The 22,824-nt window shown below is 45.8% G+C and overlaps 1 protein-coding gene across 2 annotated transcripts in view; it reads right to left on the bottom strand.

Annotated features, from left to right (window-relative positions):
- Positions 1 to 22,159, bottom strand: part of il34 (interleukin 34) — a 123,844-nt gene extending 101,685 nt beyond the window's left edge. Inside the window, exons 1-2 of one of the 2 annotated variants that reach the window (XM_059992509.1) lie at positions 22,047 to 22,159; positions 18,387 to 18,598 (exon numbers count right to left, since the gene is read on the bottom strand). The gene's annotated coding sequence lies outside the window, so the exon portion shown is untranslated. The remainder of the gene's footprint in view (positions 1 to 18,386; positions 18,599 to 22,046) is intronic. The other variant, XM_059992511.1, reaches the window with a different exon arrangement.
- Between the last annotated feature and the right edge of the window lie 665 nt (positions 22,160 to 22,824).

Below are 22,824 nucleotides of genomic sequence, written 5' to 3'. Positions count from 1 at the left end.
GGGTGCAGAGGGGATTCACCAGGATGCTACCTGGATCAGAGAGGGTGCAGAGGGGATTTACCAGGATGCTGTCTGGATCAGAGAGGGTGCAGAGGGGATTTACAAGGATGCTGTCTGGATCAGAGAGGGTGCAGAGGAGATTCACCAGGATGCTGTCTGGATCAGAGAGGGTGCAGAGGAGATTCACCAGGTTGCTGCCTGGATCAGAGAGGGTGCAGAGGGGATTTACCAGGATGCTGCCTGGATTAGAGAGGGTGCAGAGGGGATTCACCAGGATGCTGCCTGGATCAGAGAGGGTGCAGAGGGGATTTACCAGGATGCTGCCTGGATCAGAGGGGATTTACCAGGATGCTGCCTGGATCAGAGAGGGTGCAGAGGGGATTTACCAGGATGCTGCCTGGATCAGAGAGGGTGCAGAGGAGATTCACCAGGATGCTGTCTGGGTCAGAGAGGGTGCAGAGGAGATTCACCAGGATGCTGCCTGGATCAGAGAGGGTGCAGAGGAGATTCACCAGGATGCTGTCTGGATCAGAGAGGGTGCAGAGGAGATTCACCAGGATGCTGTCTGGGTCAGAGTGGGTGCAGAGGGGATTTACCAGGATGCTGTCTGGATCAGAGAGGGTGCAGAGGAGATTCACCAGGATGCTGTCTGGATCAGAGAGGGTGCAGAGGAGATTTACCAGGATGCTGCCTGGATCAGAGAGGGTGCAGAGGAGATTCACCAGGATGCTGTCTGGATCAGAGAGGGTGCAGAGGAGATTCACCAGGTTGCTGCCTGGATCAGAGAGGGTGCAGAGGGGATTCACCAGGATGCTGCCTGGATCAGAGAGGGTGCAGAGGGGATTTACCAGGATGCTGCCTGGATCAGAGGGGATTTACCAGGATGCTGCCTGGATCAGAGGGGATTCACCAGGATGCTACCTGGATCAGAGAGGGTGCAGAGGGTATTTACCAGGATTCTGCCTGGATTAGAGAGGGTGCAGAGTGGATTTACCAGGATGCTGTCTGGATTAGAGAGGGTGCAGAGGGGATTTACCAGGATGCTGTCTGGATCAGAGAGGGTGCAGAGGAGATTCACCAGGATGCTGTCTGGATCAGAGAGGGTGCAGAGGGGATTTACCAGGATGCTGTCTGGATTAGAGAGGGTGCAGAGGGGATTTACCAGGATGCTGTCTGGATTAGAGAGGGTGCAGAGGGGATTTACCAGGATGGTGTCTGGATCAGAGAGGGTGCAGAGGAGATTCACCAGAGTGCTGCCTGGATCAGAGAGGGTGCAGAGGGGATTCACCAGGATGCTGTCTGGATCAGAGAGGGTGCAGAGGGGATTTACCAGGATGCTGTCTGGATCAGAGAGGGTGCAGAGGGGATTTACCAGGATGCTGTCTGGATCAGAGAGGGTGCAGAGGGGATTCACCAGGATGCTGCCTGGATTAGAGAGGGTGCAGAGGAGATTCACCAGGATGCTGTCTGGGTCAGAGAGGGTGCAGAGGAGATTCACCAGGATGCTGCCTGGATCAGAGAGGGTGCAGAGGAGATTCACCAGGATGCTGTCTGGATCAGAGAGGGTGCAGAGGGGATTCACCAGGATGCTGTCTGGATCAGAGAGGGTGCAGAGGGGATTTACCAGGATGCTGTCTGGATCAGAGAGGGTGCAGAGGGGATTTACCAGGATGCTGCCTGGATCAGAGAGGGTGCAGAGGAGATTCACCAGGATGCTGTCTGGGTCAGAGAGGGTGCAGAGGGGATTTACCAGGATGCTGCCTGGATCAGAGTGGGTGCAGAGGGGATTTACCAGGATGCTGTCTGGGTCAGAGAGGGTGCAGAGGGGATTTACCAGGATGCTGTCTGGATCAGAGGGGTTGCATAGGAGATTCAGCAGGATGCTGCCTGGATTAGAGAGCATGTCTTATGAGGACAGGTTGAGTGAGCTAGCGCTTTTCTCTTTGGAATGAAAGAGAATGAGAAGAGTCTTAATAGAGGGGTACGAGATGATAACAGGCTTGAATTGAGAGGTTAGCCGAGGACTCCCAGTGCAGAAATAGCTAATACAAGGGATGTAATTTTAAGGAGATTGGAGGGAAGTATAGAGGGATGTTAAAGGTAAGATTTTTTACACAGAGTGTGAAGGGTCCATAGAGTGCCCTGCCAGGGGTGGTGGTACAGGCAGAAACATTATTGACGTACACTCATTGATTTCGGAACAGCTTGTTCCCCTCTGTCATCAGATTTCTAGATGGTCCATGAACCCGTGAGCACTAATACATTTTTTTTAATATGAGGAAACAGAGTTCTCCTCTACAGCAAAGGGACATCTACATTGTTTATTTTACTTTGGAACTTGGTCGTTTCTATGTCTTGCATCTTGTCAAGCTTACTAATGAGCTTGTGATAAGAAAGGAAGGCTGGAAAGTTTTAAGGCATAAGACGTAGGATGAGAATTGGACCATTTGGCCCATCAAGTCTGCTCCACTATTCCATCGTAGCTGATTTATTATTTCTCTCAACCGGATTCTCCTGCCTTCTCCCCATAACCTTTGACACAATTATTCATCAAGAATTTATCACCTCTGCTTTAAATACACACAATGACTTGTCCTCGACAGCCACCTGTGGCAATGAATTCCGCAGATTCACCACCCTCTGGCTAAAGAAATTCCTCCTCCTCCCTGTTCTAAAAGACATCCTTGTATTCTGAAGCTGTACCCATAGGCTCTAGAATTCCACCACTACAGGAAACATCCTCTCCACATCAACGCTATCTAGGCCTTTCAATATTTGATAAGTTTCAATGAGATCCCCTTTCATTCTTCTAAACTCCAATGAGTACAGGCCCAGAACCATCAAATGCTCCTCGTACATTAATCCTTTCATTCCTGGGATGATTAATGCTGTCATGCTTCCTCTCTTAATCATATATCACCTCCTTCTCCATATATGATGAAAGCTTACATCTCTGGTGTGGCTGTCTGTGCCTGCTGTTTGTACAAGCTTTCCAGTTAATCCCGTTTCTTGACATCTCCTCCGTCCTCTGCAGCTCTTTCCCCTGCAAAATCTGTACAATTTCCTGCAACTTTGATGGTAAAAAAGAAAATTGCCCAAAGTCCTCTTCCAATATCTTCTCAAATCCTGAATGGGCTTTGTTCAGTGAGCTGGCAAAGGATTCACAATGGAATTGGTTGCATGTGCCACTATTGGCTTGGTGTGGCAGGAAGCTCTGATCAGGTTGTTGATGGTCAGTGTAGACATAGAAAGAACGGAATGTGGATGATGCCAAGATAGGTGGAAGGAGTAACAGGTAGAGTCACGAAGGCAGGGAGCCTGCAGAAGGGATTGGACGGGTTCGGAGACTGGGCAAAGAAGTAGGAAGTGGGATATAGAGAAGAGAATTAGGGAGTAACTAAGGAAGAGGGTCCAGAGGAGGTTAACAAGAATAATCCCAGCAATGAAAGGCCTAACATATGAGGAGCATTTGATTATGTATGTCCACGCCTGCACTTGAAAGAGTTCAGATGGATGAGTGACATCTCACTGAAACCGACCAAATACTGAAAGGCCTGGATAGAGTGAGCATAGAGATGTTTTTTCCATTATTAGGATAGTCTAGAATCCTGGGGCATAGACTCATGAAGGGACATTAAAACTGAGATGAGGAGGAATTTCTTCAGTCAGTTGGTGATAAATCTGTAGAACTTGTTGCCACAGAAGGCTGCGAAAGTCAAAGAATTGTGTGTATTGAAGTCCGAGACTGATAAATTCTGGTCGGTAAGGGGGTTAAGGATTACAGGGAGAGGTGGGAGAATGGGGTTGAAAAAGCAAATTGATCATGATTAAATGGCAGAGCAGGTTCGATGGATGAATGCCTAATTCTGCTTCTATATCTTGTGACCTTATGTTGACTGTTTCTGTGTTCTGTGGCTCTGAAATGTGATGCAGACAGACTAAATGAGTGGTAAACAGTATAGCAAATGGAACTTCAGGAAAATGTGAAGGGCATCATATTGGCACCAAATATAAATGATGAGATGCTAGGAATCATAAAAACATCAAATGGTTAAGAGCGGGGGCAAGGGTTAAATGCTGAGAGAGGGCACAGTGTGAATCAGTGGTGCAAAGATTTGGTCTGAATTTATCCCGAGACTGCACTTGGATGTATTGGCTTTGAAAGATGTAAAATAACCTAAACCTTCGCCCCTTAACTCTCAACTCATGTTCTTAACTTTTCCTGAAGCAAGTGGTGAGAGTCCTGAAGCTCCAATATCGCTTTCCTAATGAGAATTGAGAAAAGAGCATGGCCTAGGTGGTTGAGGTCCTTGATGTTGGATGCTGCTTTCCTGAAAAAGCACTCTCCAGATGTGCTCAATGGTGGGGAGGGCTTTCCTGTAACCACCACTTTTGGCATTGATGGTTCCATATCTGGCCATGATGGGGGATTCTAGGACAAGAGGGCATGATTTCAGTATAGAAAGACATCCTTTTAGAACTGAGATGTGGAGAAATTACTTTAGTCAGGGGGCGGTAAATCTGTAGAATTTGTTGCCGTGAGTGGCTGTGGAGGCCAAGTCATTGGGTGTATTTAAGGCAGAGATAGGTAGTTCTTGATTAGCCAGGGCATCAAAGGCTATGGGGTGAAAGCAGGGGAGTGGGGATGACTGGAAGAATTGGATCAACCCATGATTGAATGGCGGAGCAGACTCGATGGGCTGAATGGCCTTCTTCTGCTCCTATATCTTATGATAATGGGTTCACTGAAATAAAACTGTCAAAGTAAATTTGACTTTGGTTGGGAAGGAGATGGCACCAGCGAACGATGTGACCAAGGGCCACATCCTGCAAATGGTTCACATGACTACTTCTCTCCCCCACTGCCGCTCACTGCTCGGAAGGTGCCTGCATTTGAACGCTCTCTCTCTCTCCTTCCCTCGATGCTGTTGGGAGAGGTTTGGTCAATGTGGTGTGTGGATCGGACTCTGTAACTCACGTTACCATGTCTTTCTGGTGGCTTCTTTTCTGTGTGGCAGTTTCGGCTGACTTTGAATCGGGGTGGCCTGCAGATGATGAACACTAAGCTGAGCTGAATATGCCTGGACTCTTCTGATCTTGTGTTTTATATTCTGTGTTTGTCTCTTGTTGTTGTTTGGATAATTTGTTTCATTTTACATGTGGGGGAGGGAGTTGATTTTTTTTTGAACGGGTTCCATGGTGTTTCTTTGTATTGTGGCTGTCTGTGGGAAGATGAATCTCAGGGTTGTATACTGCGTACACGCTCTGACAATAAATGTAGTTTGAATCTTGAAATTTATTAGCCAAGTACATAGATGTCACTTAGGTCCATTTTCAGGAACATAAAGAAATACAATAGAATTTGTGGAAAACCATTCATAAACAAAGATTGATAGATAAGCAATGTGCAAAAGACAAGTGAAAAGTAAATAAGACCGAGAACATGAGTTGTAGAGCCCTGGAAGTGGTGAGTGAAGTTACCCATGCTGGTTCAGAAGCCTGATGCTTGTAGGTGTTTGGAGATTTAAATGGTGAATTCATGTCATGCAAACCCAGCTTGTGCTCCCCAGAGTTAAGAAGTATGTGGAATGATGTAGCTGAGATGCTTAAAGTGTTGCCAGCTTTGAGTAAGTTAAGTTAGTTCCTCCCTTGGTGAAGTTGGAAATAAATGAGGATTTGATGTTAATACTAAGGCACAAGCATTCAGGATGAAATTAGAAAGTGCTGTTTCAAACAAAGAGTAGTGGAAACTTGGTGTTCTCATCTAAAGGACCTGGAAGCCAGGTCAGTCAGAGCTTTGAAGCCCAAGGTCAATAAACTTCATTTTATAAGGATAAAATGAGACTCGAACTACAAGTCATGGGTTAAGGGTGAAAGGTGAACATGAGGAGGAACTTCTTCAGTCAAAGGGCAGCGAGAGTGTGGAATGAGCAGCCAGTGGAAATGGTTAATGCAGGCTTGATTTACTTAAGAGAAATTTGAACAAGTACACTGGTGGGAAGGGTATGGAGGGCTATGGTCGAGGTGCAGGTCGATGGGACTACACACAATAACAGTTCAGTGTGCACTAGCTGGGCCAAAGGCCTGTGGCTGTGCTGTAATTCACTATGACTCAATGACTCTAAGGCTATCAGAGCACAGGGAACAAATGGACAGGGGCTTCAGATTGTCATGAGTTGTTAGGCTTCGGACATCCTTAAGGAGTTACGTTATGTGAGTAAGAGTCATCCTCCAATCAGGGGCGCACCACTGTCTACAGGAGAGCCATCTCTCAATGCAGTGACAAAAGGAGGCTGCACTGGGTAAACGTCCGAATATGCAAAGTTTCATGTCTATAGAGATATTTTCCTGTTGTAAATGTAACCCACAGGTTCTTTTGGCTGCATAAGTCTAGGAAAGACAGTCTCTGGCCCCGCCAAACATGTGAAATGGAGCTACAAAACCCCTTTTGTGTGGATGCTGTGTGATGTGTCACCATGTTACAAATCAGTCCCACGAGATAACAGACAGTACTCCTCATGCAATTAAACGATTTAGCTTTGTAATTCTTAATTTGACTGAAAGGTTAGTAAAGCAAAACAAACAGAAAAGGGCCCACTTTAATGAAACTTTCTAATGTGCGTATTGGAGCTCACAGTTGCCCTTTCTCTGATCCTCCTTCCAGTTCCCCGGGCTTTGTCAGCTCCAGGCCCCATTCCAAGTCCACTCCTTTCAGGCGTCTATGACCTCTCCCTTCTGATGTCTTCCCATTCCATCTCCCACCGAACCAAAACCCCAGCTCACCCCAGTGTCAGACACACATCACAAAAACACACTCCTTCATTGGACGGTTCACATTCCAAAGCACCCGTTATCTCTAACCGTAACCCAGACACCGCTCCTACAGAGAGACCGTTACGTTAGCGGTGACGCCTCCTCTAACCGTAACCCAGACACCGCTCCTACAGACAGACCATTACGTTAGCGGTGACGCCTCCTCTAACCGTAACCCAGACACCGCTCCTACAGAGAGACCATTACATTAGCGGTGACGCCTCCTCTAACCGTAACCCAGACACCGCTCCTACAGACAGACCATTACGTTAGCGGTGACGCCTCCTCTAACCGTAACCCAGACACCGCTCCTGCAGAGAGACCATTACGCTAGCGGTGACACCTCCTCTAACCGTAACCCAGACACCGCCCCTACAGAGAGACCATTACGTTAGCGGTGACACCTCCACTAACCGTAACCCAGACACCGCTCCTACAGAGAGACCATTACGTTAGCGGTGACACCTCCTCTGACCGTAACCCAGACACCGCTCCTACAGAGAGACCATTACGCTAGCGGTGACACCTCCTCTGACCGTAACCCAGACACCGCTCCTACAGAGAGACCATTACGTTAGCGGTGACACCTCCTCTAACCGTAACCCAGACACCGCTCCTACAGACAGACCATTACGTTAGCGGTGACACCTCCTCTAACCGTAACCCAGACACCGCTCCTACAGACAGACCATTACGTTAGCGGTGACACCTCCTCTAACCGTAACCCAGACACCGCTCCTACAGAGAGACCATTACGTTAGCGGTGACGCCTCCTCTAACCGTAACCCAGACACCGCTCCTACAGAGAGACCATTATGTTAGCGGTGACACCTCCTCTCACCGTAACCCAGACACCGCTCCTACAGAGAGACCATTACGTTAGCGGTGACGCCTCCTCTAACCGTAACCCAGACACCGCTCCTACAGAGAGACCATTACGTTAGCGGTGACGCCTCCTCTAACCGTAACCCAGACACCGCTCCTACAGAGAGACCATTACGTTAGCGGTGACGCCTCCTCTAACCGTAACCCAGACACCGCTCCTACAGAGAGACCATTACGTTAGCGGTGACGCCTCCTCTAACCGTAACCCAGACACCGCCCCTACAGAGAGACCATTACGTTAGCGGTGACGCCTCCTCTAACCGTAACCCAGACACCGCTCCTACAGAGAGACCATTACGTTAGCGGTGACGCCTCCTCTAACCGTAACCCAGACACCGCTCCTACGTTAGCGGTGATGCCTCCTCTAACCGTAACCCAGACACCGCTCCTACAGAGAGACCATTACGTTAGCGGTGACACCTCCTCTAACTGTAACCCAGACACCGCTCCTACAGAGAGACCATTACGTTAGCGGTGACACCTCCTCTAACCGTAACCCAGACACTGCTCCTACAGAGAGACCATTACGTTAGCGGTGACGCCTCCTCTAACCGTAACCCAGACACCGCTCCTACAGAGAGACCATTCCGTTAGCGGTGACACCTCCTCTAACCGTAACCCAGACACCGCTCCTACAGAGAGACCATTCCGTTAGCAGTGAAACCATTCCCGGGGTGGTACATACATATTTAATTGCATGGAGACATTTCTCCAGACAGCGAGGCACGGACGTTGAAACTGCATTTAGTCACTGGCTGCAATCTTTGTGTTTAAAGAATATAAAGCCTCAATATACTTAGACTTCAGTGAAATTTGTTTCAGATTCTCCCAGAAGAACTGTCGTGCTGACTTAGACCAGTCTCTGTGTGCCTCATTCACAGTCACAATGCAGGTCAGTCGGATTCAAAATGAATGCATTGGAGAGAGTTGACTTGGGGGGAGGGGTGGAAGAAATCTTTGTTTTCTTTGCATCTCTTGGTCCATATTAACCAGCAGCAAACTACTAATGTGTTGCATCACATCACAGTATGTAGATTGATTGCTAAATTAAACAGATTTTTCAAGTAGGGACTTCCAAGAGGAATCACTAAATAAACCAGCAACAACTTTTGGAGACACTGCAGACAGTTTGATATGACGACTGATCACAGAAACTGCAAAGAACGGAAGACTGTAGAGAGCTCAGCACGTCAAAAAAAAATCAGACTCCCCTCCATGAACTTTGTCTATACTTCTTGCTACCTTGGTGAAGTAGCCAACTTAATCAAAGACTTGCTGCGACCACCACCCTGGACTCCTCATTTCCATCGGGCACAGGACAGGAAGAGGTCACTCAGCCCACAATGTTGTGCCAAACCAGCTAAAAAGCAAATCAAATACACCCAAACACTCTACCGACACCATGTCCATATCCCCCCATCTTCCTTGCATCCATGTGTCTCTGCCATCATACCAGGCATCCTTACTCTCCTTTGAACCTACCCCCTCACACCTTCAAAGCATGCCCCTAGTATTAGACATTTCAACCCTGGGAAACAGATGTCCATTCTACCTATGCCTCTTATGATCTTGTAATCCTCTATCAGATCTCCCGTCAGCCTCCAGTGCTCCAGAGAAAACAGCCCAAGTTTGTCCAGCCTCCAGTGATACCACATGCCTTCGAAACCAGGTAGCGTTTCTGATAATCCTCTCTGCATCCTCTCCAAAGCCTCAATGTCCTCCCTGTAGTGGAGAGACCAGAACTGTATGCAATACTTCAGAGGTGGCCAAATCAGAGTTTTCTGAAGTTGCAACATACTCTCCTGACTTTTGAACTCATTGCTTGAACTAATGAAAGCAAGCATTCCATAAGCCTTCTTAATCATCTTATCAACCTGTGTAGCCACTTTCAAGGAGCCATGAACTTGGATCCCAAGATCTCTCTTCTCAGCAACACTGTTAGGATCTTGCCCTTAACAATGTATTTGCCCGACTCTCAGCCCATATCTGCAACTGATTGTTTGTCAGTGGTCGACCCTCACCGCTACTCCACCAATCCTGGTATCATCTGCAAATTTATGCACCCACATGTATATAAATGACCTGGATGAAAATGTAGACATCACAAACTAACCCAGCACAGATCCCTGTGGAATTAATTACACTAATTACAGACCTCTAAAAACAGTATTCCCTTCAACCAGTACTGTCTGAAGCCAATTCTGAATCCAAACAACCAACTCACTGCAGACCCCAAGCATCCTGATCTTCTGGATTAGTCTCCCATGTGAGGCTTTGTCAAACACCTTACTAAAATCCATATAGACAACATCCACTGACCTACCCTCATCAATCTCTTTCGTCACCTTGTCAAAAAGCTCAATCAAGTTGGTAAGACATGACATACCCTGTACAAAGCCTTACTGGCTCTCCCTAATTAGGCTATGGATTTCCAAATGCTCATATATCCTATCCCTTAAGAATTGTCTCCAGCAAAGATACAAAAGCCTGGAAGCTTGGACAACCAAGCTCAAGGACTATGAGACTATAGAATAGTTCCCATGTACAATAAAATGATTCTTGAACTCCAAATCGACCTCATTATGAGCTTGCTCCTTATTGTTTACCTGCACTGCCCTTCTCTATAACTGTTACACTTTGTTCAGCTTTCTAGACATAAGACATAGGAGCAGAATTAGGCCATTTGGCCCATCAAGTCAACTCTACCATTCCATTGTGGCTGATTTGTTATCCCTCTCAACTCCATTCTCTCACCTTCTTCCCATAACCTCTCATATCCTTCCTAATCAAGAACCTATCAACCTCTGCCTAAAATATACAAAGTTTTGAAAGGGTAGAAGATAGAAGTAGAAGTAGGAAGATTGTTTCCATTGGTAGGTGAGACTAGAACTCGGGGACATTGCCTCAAGATTCATGGGAGAAGATTTAGGACAGATGAGGAGAGACTGTTTTTCCCAAAGAGTGGTGAATCTGTGGAATTCTCTGCCCAGGGAAGCAGTTGAGGCTTCTTCACTAAATTTATTTAAGAAACAGTCAGATAGGTTTTTACATAGTAAGGGAATTAAGGGTTATGGGAAAAAGGCAGGTAGATGGAGCCGAGTTTACGGACAGATCAGCTATGATCTTATTGACTGGCGGGGCAGGCTCAATAGGCTGGATGGCTACTCCTGATGTTCTCATATACCCAGTGACGTGGATTCCATTGCTACCTGTGGCTATGAATTCCTCAGATTCACCACCTTCTGGCTAAAGAAATTGCTCATCATCTCTCTTCTTGTTTTACCTTGTTCTTCCTCAATGCACAGTGTGTCATCTGATCTGTGTGATCAGTATGTGAGACAAGCTTTCCACTGTATCTCAGTACATGTGACAATAATAAACCAATTCCAATTTCAAACCTGGTACACGGAGCTAGAAAAAACAACTGCTAGGTGCAACATCTGTGTAGGCAAAATGGACGGTCAATGATTTGGATCTTGCATCAGCACCGAGAGTGTAGAGGGGAGATAGCCAGTATAAACTAGTTTGGCAGGGGGGTGGGGATCAGAATATGAGTGCAGGGATTAGGGTAGAAGGACAAGGGCATGATGCTATGTGTTCTGAGTTGGTGAGGAAGGACAGGCAGGGGACAAAACATAAATGTAGCCAGTTAGAGGGGTTGAAATGTGTCTATTTCAACGCTAGGAGTATTAGGAATAAAGGGGATGAATTTACAGCATGGATCAGTATGTGGAACTGCGATGTTGTGGCCGTTACTGAAACTTGGCTGGAGGAAGGGCAGGATTGGCTGATGCAGGTACCAGGGTTTAGGTGCTTTAAAAGGAATAGGATGGGAGGTAGAAAAGGAGGGGGGGGGGGAGTAGCATTACTGGTCAGGGATAGTATCACGGCTATAGAAAGGGAGGACGCTGCAGAGGGAGTGTCCACTGAGTTGGTGTGGGTGGAAGTCAGAAATAGGAAGGGACCAATCACTGTGCTGGGAGTAGTCTATAGGCCCCCAAATAGCCCTCGGGACACCGAGGAGATAATTAGGCAGATTTTAGAATGGTGCAGGAAATACAGGGTAGTAGTTATGGGTGATTTCAACTTCCCTCATACTGACTGGCACCTCCTGACTGCAAGGGGGATAGATGGGGCTGAATTTGTCAGGTGCTTTCAGGAAGGATTCCTGCCACAGTATGCGGACCAGCCAACGAGAGGAGAGGCCATAGTGGATCTAGTTCTGGGTAATGAACCTGGTCAGGTGACAGACCTCTTGGTGGGGGAGTATTTTGGTGAGAGTGACCGCTAGCTATGGAAAAGGATAAAAACAGACAAAATGGAAAAGTGCTTAACTGGAGAAGGGCCAACTATGAAGGGATGAGGCAGGAACTAGCGAGAGTAAATTGGAAACAGATGTTCAAGGGTGAAAGCACAGAAGTAATGTGGAGGAAGTTTAGGGACCACTTGTGCTGGGTTCAGGATAGGTTTGTCCCACTGACACAAGGAAAAAATGGTAGGGAAAGGGAACTGTGGCTGACGAAACACGTGAGGCAACTCGTCAAGAGGAAAATGGAAGCATAAGTTAGATATAAGAAGCAGGAAGCAGGAGGGGCTCATGAGAAATATAGGGTAGCCAGGAAGGAGCTTAAGAAAGGACTTAGGAGAGCTCAAAGGGGGCATGAGAAGGCCTTGGCATGTAGGACTAAGGAGAACCCCAAGGTGTTCTATGCGTATGTGAAGAACAGAAGGATACAAGAATGAAGGTGGGTCCGCTAAATGATAAAGAAGGCAACATGCCCGGAGGCGGAGGAGGTTGGGGAAGTACTAAATGAATACTTTGTTTCAGTATTCACAAGTAAAAAGGACCTTGACCAGGGTGAGGTTGAAATAGAACAGGCCTGTGTGCTGGACAAAGTGGAGATTAAGGAAGAAGTGTTGGATCTTCTTAAATCATCAAGATTGTTAAGTCCCCAGAACCGGATGTGATATACCCCAGGTTGCTGTGAGAAGTGAGAGAAATCGCTGAAGCAGTAACTATGATCTTTGAATCCTCTTTGGCTGCAGGGGAGGTACCGGAGTATTGGAGAATAGCAGATGTAGTTCCCTTGTTTAAAAAAGGTAATAGGGAGAATTCTGGGAACTGTAGACCGGTGAGTCTTACATCGGTGGTCTGCAAACTATTGGAAAGGATAGGATCTATGAGTATTTGGAGAAGCACAGTCTACTCAAGGATAGTCAACGTGGCTTTGTGAAGGGAAGGTCATGCCTCATGAGAATAATTGAATTTTTTTGAAGAGGTAGCAAAAGAAATTGATGAGGGTACGGCAGTGGATGTGGTCTACATGGATTTTAACAAGGCATTTGACAAGGTCCCCCACAAGTGACTCATGGGGAGAGGGGGGGGAGGGGGGGGGAGAGGGGGGGAGAGGGGGGGAGAGGGGGGGAGAGGGGGGGAGAGGGGGGGAGAGGGGGGGAGAGGGGGGGAGAGGGGGGAGAGGGGGGAGAGGGGGGGAGAGGGGGGGAGAGGGGGGGAGAGGGGGGGAGAGGGGGGAGAGGGGGGAGAGGGGGGGAGAGGGGGGGAGAGGGGGGAGAGGGGGGAGAGGGGGAGAGAGGGGGAGAGAGGGGGAGAGAGGGGGAGAGAGGGGGAGAGAGGGGGAGAGAGGGGGAGAGAGGGGGAGAGGAGTGGGGAGAGGAGTGGGGACCGGGGAGAGGAGTTACAAGGCCGGTAGTTTATAAGTGGAACAGCAACATTTGCTCCGTTCTCTCAGAGGGTGGGTGAATCTCTGAAATACTCTACCCTGGCAGAGTGGAGAAGCTGGATCACTATTTAACAAGGGGGTAGATACATTTTTGAAAGATTGAAGAATAGAAAGCTATGCATAACTGGCACTGAAGAGGTGTGGAGGCATGGGGTAGATCAGCCACAATCATTCTGAATGCTGGGGTAGGCTGGAGTTGCAACGTGGCCTGGCACCACTCCTGTTCCCTTCACCTTTCCATATAAACTGGGACAGTGATCCCAATTCTGTATGCTGCTGAATCTCTGCCTGCATGTCAGCCCAGACAGCAGCCATCAATGGCAAAGGGGCAGTGTGGCTTGGATTGGTCAAGAGTTGAATCCTAACTTTGACCAGCATAGAAGACCTTGCCGCAGTACTGGCCATTCAATCTATGGTATTGTGCTGTCCTGTTAATCTTTTCTAACCTTCCTTCCTACATTGCCCTCCATTTTTCTGTAATCTGGTGCCTTCTAAGAGTTTCTTAAACGTCCCTAAATTATCTGTTTCTACAACCATCCCAAACAGCATGTTCCACACACTCATCACTCTCAGTGTAAGACTTATCTCTGATATCTCCCTTATACTTTCCTCCAATCACCTGAACATCATGTCCCCTCATATTAGCTATTTTCACACTGGGAAAAGGTCTCTGGTTATCCACTCAGTCTAGGACTCTTATCTTGTGAACCTCTATCAAATCATCTCTCATCGTCAGTCAGCCCTAGCTCGCTCAACCTGTCCTCATGAGACATGCTCTCTGGTCTTAGGTAGCATCCCGGTAAATCTCATATGCACCCTCTCCAATGTCTCCACATCCTTCCTATAATGAAGCAACCAGAACGGAACACAATATCTCAAGTATGGTCTAGCAAGGGTTTTTATAGAGCTGTAACATTACCTCACTGCTCTTGAACTCAATCCTCTGATTTTCCACCATTTCATTCACTATTAACCCTCCCACCATCCCTCCTTGTCCCTCCACCAATCTTCGCATCATCTGCAAATTTGGCAACAAATTCCATCATCAAAATCATTGATAAACAGCATAAAAAGAAGTGGTCCCAATACCAACTCCTGTGGAACACCACTAGTCACTGGCAGCCAACCAGAAAAGGATCCTTTTATTCCCACTCACTGCCCCTACCAATCAGTCATTGTTCTAACCACATAAGTAACTCTCCTGTAATACCGTGGACTCCTAACTTGGTACGCAGCTTTATGTGTGGCACCTTCTGAAAGTCCAAATATACATCCACTACATCCCCTTTATCGATCCTACTTGTAATGTCCTCAAAGAATTCCAACAGGTTTGTCAGGCAGGATTTTCCCTGAAGGAAACCATGCTGACTTTATACTATCTTGTCCTGTGTCACCAAGTACTCCATCACCTCATTCTTAATAATTGACTAACATCTTCCCAACCACTGAGGTCAGGCTAACTGGTCTATAATTTTCTTTCCTCTTTTCTTAAACATGGAGTAATGTTTGCAATTTTCCATCCAATGATTTTTTGAAAGATCATTTCTAATACCACCACAATCTCTAATGCTACCTCTTTCAGAACCCTGGGGTGCAGTTCATCTGGTCTGGGTGACTTTTGAGCACCCTCTCTCTTGTAAAAGTAACTGCACCCACTTCTCTTCCTTCACACATTACAATAGGTGTCTTCCACAATGAAGACTGATGCAAGATACTCATTTAGTTCATCTGCCGCCTCCTTGTCCCCTGTTATTATTTCTCTGGCCTCATTTTCTAGTGGTCCTATACCCACTCTCATTTCTCTTTTATTTTTAACATACTTGAAAAACTTTTACTATCCACTTTGATATTATTAGCTAGCTTGCTTTCAAATTTCATCTTTTCCCTTCTAATGATATTTTTAGTTGCTCTGAGGTTTTTAAAAACTTCCCAGTCCTCTAACTTCCCAATAATTTTTGCTTTGTTGTATGTCCTTCCTTTTGCTTTCACAATAGCTTTGACTTCTCTTGTCATCCACGGTTATACTATATTACCATTTGAGTATTTCTTCATTTTTGAAATACACCTGTCCTGCACCTTACTCATTTTTCCAAGAAACACATGCCATTGCATCTCCTTCCAATTTACTTTGGCCAACTCCTCTCTCATACCACTGTAATTTCCTTTACTCCACTGAAATACTGCTACGTCAGACTTTACTTTCCCCCTATCAAATTTCGAGCTGAACACAATCATGTTGTGATCACTGGTTCCTAAGCTCCCTAATCGGCTCTGGTTCATAGATAGCACCCAATCCAGTATAGCTGATCCCATAGTAGCCTCAACAACAAACTGCTCTAAAAAGCTACCTCTAGAAAGAAAAATTGGTAAAGATTGAAATAAGTATAAAAAATTTAGGAAGAATAAACATTTTAACAGCATTAATTCGACCTATCAAAAACATGGACAAGGGTGACCACTGTGCTAAGCTCCGTTTTGTATGATTTAAAAGAATAGTAAAATTTTCTCCAAAAAGACACTTATAATTTCTTGTTACTGTATTGCCAAGGTAAATAAATTGATTATTTACTACTTTAAAAGGAAGGTTATGAAATTCTAGTGATTGTGCTTCTCTATTTATTGGAAAATGTTTGCTCTTATTTTTAAATTAAGTTTGTATCCGGAAAGCTAACTAAAATTATTAAGGAGTGAAAAACTGGGGATAAGGAGGTATTCAGGCATTGTACATCGTCTTTTGCCTCTCCTTTGGCCAGAGGTGGAGAGATGCTGCTCCACCCATCCATGCTCAATGGCTTAGAGATATTATGTCCTGCTTAGACCTTGAAAAGATAATTAATCACTTGTTAATTCAGATATAAAGTTCTAAAAGGTGTGTGGATCTTTTCTAGAATATTTTCATAATTCCCATTTAGATTGAGGGTGCATCCCTCCCTTTTTTTCTTTTGCATTTAAATCCCTTACTTCCAGCTTTTTACAGTTAAGATCTATGGGGTTTTTTTTGATGTGTAAACATATTATAGTTTAGGTAGTAGGCAATATACCTTCTTTTTATAAATACAGCTCTGTGGTGATTAACTTTTTTATATATCGTAAGGTTGGCTTGGAGTTGGATAGTGGGAGAGTCGGGTGGTAACTAACTTTACACGATTCTACTATGGCTGCTTTGCTTAATTGTTATGAATTGTACTTAGATAGGTTTGTTTTGCATTGTATAAACCTCTTTTATTGTTTTTTTGTTTGCATTGTAAAAACTCAAAACTTTTAAAAAAATAATAAAAAAAACCTCTTATGCATTCAACAAACTCCCTCTCTTGAGATCCATTACCAACCTGATTCTCCCAATCAACCTGCATGTTAAAATCTCCCATGACTACCATAACTTTGCCCTTTTGACTCACCTTTTCTATTTCCTGTTGTAATCTGTGGCCCACCTTCCAACTACTGTATATAACTGCCATCAACGTTCTTTTACCCTTCCAGTTTCTTAACTCAACCCACAAGGATTCAACATCTTCTGATCCGCTGTCACATCTTTCTACTTATTTGATGCCATTCTTTACCAGTAGAGCCACACCACTCCTCTGCCTACCCTCCTATCCCTCCGATGTAACGTGTAACCTTGGACATTCAGCTCCCAACTACCACCATCCTTCAGCCACAACATCAAACCAGGCAATCTGTAATATTGCAACAAGATCATCCACCTTATTTTTTATACTACGCACATTTAGATACAACACCCTGAATGTCGTATTTGCTGTCCTTTCTGACTCTGCATCCCTATTGATTTGATACTCAGCCTATTGGCTGCAACTAAATCCCATCATCTGCCTGGCTTCCTGACAATCTGACTGCACACCATCTTCATTTTTTTACCTTCCGTCCTTTCCTGAGTCCCTTCACTTCCTGACGTGTACTGGTGTTATGTTGCAGCTGCTGGTCTATATTCCTTGAACGCAGCTCATACAATTGTGGCTTACCAATGCCACACAGACTGCAGTGTTTCAGATCAAGAGTCCAAAGCCTTCTTCAGCCAATTAAGTTTGAACATAAGCATTTAACCTTATGTCCATGCTGAAGATGTTTATTGAGAAGTAAATTAATGTGTGGGATTGCTTGAGCTGACAGCTTTGCCTTTTGGGGAACTGACAGATCTTACTGACGTGTCCAGTCTTTAATGAGAATAAATTTTCATTAACAAACAAAACTGACCTTATGAAAATTCCCCTGAAAGTCCACAGATTAAACAGTTCATAATTTTTATAAATTTGTAGTTATAAACTGTTCCATATTGCTCCATCCTAAACAAAGTTCGAAAAGGAAGGTTTGTTTTTCACAGAACAGCAAATTGCCAGGGATACTCTCTCATTTTCTGAATGTCGTTACCTGATGTTACTTTACCATCAATTAAAACAACTGAAATTCTTTTTTTTCCCACAAATACATGGGCCATTCAGCCCATCAAGCCAATGGCAGCTCTTGAACAATCCGTCTGATCAGTCTGATTGTTCTCTTTTCTTTAACTTCCCACAGATTTTCCCATCATCCATCTATACTAGGGGCAATATACCCTAACCAGTTAACCTACCAACCTTTGGGATGTGGGAGGAAACTGGAGAACCCTCGAGGGGAACCCACACTCTTCGCTGAAGAGCAAAGGTGCAACCTACAACAGACAACACCTGAGGCCAGGGTCAAACCGGAATCGGTATAGCTGCAAGGCAGCCACACTAAATGTTGCACCACCATGAATCCTCTAAGTCACAGCAGAAACCAAGGGGCCTCCCTTCAAGATATTAGGGCCAATTTTTGTTTCCCTTCCTGTCTCAACCAACCCAACCACCACACCCCCCCCCCCCCCACACCCGAGTCGGTCACAGGGAATATATCTCTCTCACTGCCTGTCTGTGAGCAAAGCACAGTTGTTAAAGGGATATTGTCACTCACCTGAAAAGCCTGAAGAATTCAGTCCATACCTCCTTCTGGAAAAATAAACTGAAGGAACTTGTAATTACCCTCAGGAGATTCCAGGCCCCTGGACCGTATAGAAAGCTGGAAGCTGCTCAGGTTTTGATAATCCTGAAGGTGTGAAGAAAGGGAAGTCCTTGGATTTGTGTTATGCCCTTCATCAGTCCAGTGTGTCTGGAAGTGCCCTGCAGCTGATTAAGCACAAACGTAGTTTGCTCTCTGTCCAATAGGAGCCCAGGATTTTCAGATCAGCTGAGTTCTATTAGCACATACTTTAATAAAAGGTTCAACAACAAATAAAACCAGTAGTTGATCTCTGTCATTTTCACTGATATTTAATGTTTGAAACCTTACTTTGGGAATTGTAGTTAGGTATACAATAGTACTCTGGCCTAATGTGTTTCTGTGCACTGTATACCAGGTAATAGGAAGGGTCATTCATTGTCGTCAGTGAGTTCTGCGTAGACACTGAAGACTGATCCAAAGGCCAGATCAAATCTCGAGTCAATCGGAAGACCAGATCGACAGCCGAAGGTCGATCAGAAGTCCAGAAGTGAAGGCCCAGTGGTCAGAACCTTGAGTCTGCAAGTCCGTACAAATCTGCTGGGAAGTCGAAGGCCCGATATCTGTGACTCTGTGAATCTGCTGGAGGTGGAAGAGGACAGTCTGTCCTGTGTGGGTAGAGGGGAGGGACAGGGTTGTTGCTTTATTGCATGTTAAATTCTATGCTGTTCTGCCAAGCATGCTATGTTGTTTTGGAATATGTGACAACACTTGCAGGCTGCCCCCAGCACATCCTCTGTTAATGCAAATGGTGCATTTCACTGCGTGTTTCCATGTACACACAAAAATAAGCTGAGAACAGGAGTCATGCATTCCTCGCGCAAGCATTAAGTCACACAACACAGAAACAGGCTCTTCAGCCCAAATGCTCCATGCTGACTCCATCTGATCTACTCCCAATTTTCCACATTTATCCCGGCTCCCTCTGAACCTTTCCTGTCCAAGCATCTCTTGTACTTGCCTCTTCCTCCGTCAGCTTGCTCCATGTACAGGCCACCCGCTGGATGTAACTGTTGCCCCTCAGGTTCCTGTTAAATCCCTCCCCTCTTGTCCTAGCCCAAGTTTTGATTCCTCACTCTTGGGAAAAGAGTGTATGCATTGATCATATCTATGACCTCAAGATTTTATACATTCATATAAAATCACTCCTCATTCTTCTACACTCCAGTGAGTACATTCATAACTTGCTCAGCTTTCTTCCCTTGGGTCCCAGTGACATCCACATGAACTTCCTCTGCACACTTAATGGCATCATTACTATAACAAGTTGATAAGAGGTATGGATCGAGTGGATGGATAGCCAGAGACTTTTTCCCAGGACAGTATTGTCCAATATGAGGAGGCATAAAATGAAGGTGATCGGAGGAGAGTGTAGAGGGGGATACCAGAGGCAAGTGTTTTTTTTTACACAGAGAGTGGCAGGTGCGCAGAATGGCCTGCCAGGGGTGGTGATAGAAGCAGATACGTGAGGGACATTTAATGAAGACAGGCACATGGATGGTAGAAAAATGGAGGGCTATGTAGGAGGAAAGGATTAGATTGATGTTACAGTAGGTTAAAAGGTTGCCATAACATTGTGGACCAAAGGGCCTGTACTGTGCTGTAATGTTCTGTTATAAAGCTGCAGGATTGCTGTATAAAATATATCAGGTTCACCAAACTGCACTGACTTCTACATACCTTCCGACCCCCAATAAGGTTAAATGCCCCAACTAGCCACTCAGGGGTTTTTGGGGATATGCAATAAATGCCAGCCTTTCCAAAGGCGCACTGATCTTAAATAACAAAAACACTCACATAAGTCAATGACCGTGTAAGGACGGATAACACACACTTCCCAATGCTTTCCCAACACCTACAAGCTACTACATGTTACTCACATCCATTGAGAGTAGGGGAGATTCAAACAAGAGGACATGAGTTGAGAGTTAGGGGGCAAAAGTTTAAGGGTAACATGAAGGGGAATTTCTTTACTCAGAGAGTGGTAGCTGTGTGGAATGAGGTTCCAGTAGAAGTGGGAGAGGCAGGTTCGGTATTGTCACTTAAAGAAAAATTGGATAGGTATATGGACACGAAAGGAATGGAGGGTTATGGGCTGAGGGTAGGTCGGTGGGACTAGGTGAGAGTAAGCGTTCGGCATGGACTAGAAGGGCCAAGATGGCCTGTTTCCGTGCTGTAATTGTTATATGGTTACAAGCAACAAAGCCAGTGTCTGGGTTCATCTGGGCAAGCAGAGAGCATTCCCACATCCCAGGTCTCCTTGCAAGTCATACCAACACACCACAGCAAATTCCTAATGCACGTAGATGCATATGGTAAATAAAGTTGGTCCTGGATCATTAAGTGCAGCTCCAACAACTTTCAGGAGACTTGACATCAGCCAGGATGTGGCAGGTCCTGATCTGACTCTTCCTTTGTCATGGGTACCTTGTATCGCTAGGTGTATCATTGGCAGCCTGTACTGTAACAACTCATTAAAGCTTCCCAAGAAGCTTGGCTGAAGCCTGGCCTCCACTGCCTACTGCAGAGCACATGGACACCACAGTGCCAGGTTCCACCAGAGCACCTCAGAGTGGGTCACAGCTGCGCAGGCCTCCAAGGCCCAGTGGCACTCACACACTGGCTTCAACAGCTGGCTAGGTCCACCCCCTTCTCAATATCTGTTACAGATACCAATGTCTCACTGATCAATAGGTAGAACATATTGTTAAAAACTTTATTTTAAATTTAACACTTTAAAATGAGATTCATACACAAAAGACCATAATCAAATAAATAGTAAGAGGTTACACACAAAATGCCAGAGGGACTCAGCATGCCAGGCAACATCTGTGGAAAAGAGTGCAGTCGATGTTTTGGGCCGAGACCCTTCATCAGGACTGGAGAGGAAAGAAAAGGGGAACATAATCAAGCACTCTCCAGCCCAGTCATTCTATATTCTCCCCTCTTCCACCAGGCCTGCATCACCAGATTCCAGGGTACCCTCCGGGCAGGAGAGCTGCCTCAATTTTTTGTTGCAGGGATGAAGGTTGAGTGTACCTTTTAGAGATTAACATCACACTTCACAATATGGCAATCTATTGGTACTGGTTTGAACCACATTTGAAAGGTGAAAGCAGGAGGGGTGGGGGGAGATAGGTGGATAGACAGAGAAAGACAGGAGGGGTTGGAGAGAAGAAAAGGGAGAGACAAAGAGGGGGATGATAAAGGGGAAAGAGAACTGGGGCAGAAGGACTGAGAGAGATGGGCAAAAGAAGGAGGGGTGAAATCAGAAAGGGAGAGAGAGGGAGGGGAGAGAGATGGGAGAGAAAGGAATGAGAAGGTTAAGAGAGACCGGGAGAGGGAGTGAGAGGCAGAGAGGGGGAAAGAAAGAGGGGAGAGAGGGAGAGGAGAGAGAGTGCAGGGGAGAGAGGGGATAGATAGAAGGTAGATAAATGGGAGAGTGGGAGAGAGGGAGGAGAGGGTAGAGAGAGGGAGCAGTCAAACACACATTTGATGAAAACAGAACAACAAAGCAAAACATATTGTTCTTCCGGAGTATTTTTCTTTAAAAAGTCGAAAGTAAAATCTCTTAACTGTGATTTGTGGTCAAAATCTTCCAGAGATCCAGACTGAAAAAGTGAACAGAGCCAAGCACCACGTAAGCAAAGGAATCGTAGAGATGAATGCCAAGAGCAACAAGGCCAAGGTGGAAGTAGTCAGGACTTTAAAGCAGCAAGGCCCACAGTCGTTAACTGATCAGCTGCTCCCCTGGAAGCTGCCTGACTGAAACAGAGTGCTTACGAATGGTTTACTGAAACGTAGACCTGCCAAGCAGTTAAAGACATAGTGAGTGACAGGAAAATGAGGAAACCCCGGAAAAAGAGCACAGAGAAAATGGTTTGAATATCATTCAGGTCCTGGCAAAGAGGGGGATATGGAAAGATTGGGAATTTTACACAGGTGACAGTAGAAAGTGGAATCGGACTATCCTCAGCCTCTGTTTCCTGGTAGAGAGTTGCTCAGAACTGAGAGTGACTTGGTCCTTTCTGGTTTTGTAGTTTCTGGGAAGGCTGATGATGCCAGTGTGGGACCTTCAGAGAGCTGTGGGCACAGCTAGTCCATCAGGAAAACGTGACTCCCTTCTGCTGCCACCACCCATGCTTCAGGAAGGCAGTCAACATGATCAAGGACACTTCCCTCCTCTGTCATTCTCTCTTCTCCCACCACCCCCACCCCCACCCCCACAAGGCAGACAATACAAAAGTTTGAAAATACATACCAGCAGGGCAGCTTCCATCCCACTGTGTACTGAGAAGATTCAGATGGCATACAGCGTAGAGAAGCGCGGGGTTATGTATGTTAGTAGGAAGAA

This window comes from Hypanus sabinus, chromosome 17 (genome assembly GCF_030144855.1).
Source record: "Hypanus sabinus isolate sHypSab1 chromosome 17, sHypSab1.hap1, whole genome shotgun sequence".
NCBI lineage: Eukaryota > Metazoa > Chordata > Chondrichthyes > Myliobatiformes > Dasyatidae > Hypanus > Hypanus sabinus.
Note: the sequence above shows the minus strand (reverse complement) of the source record. Positions and strands in the feature narration are given on the sequence as shown.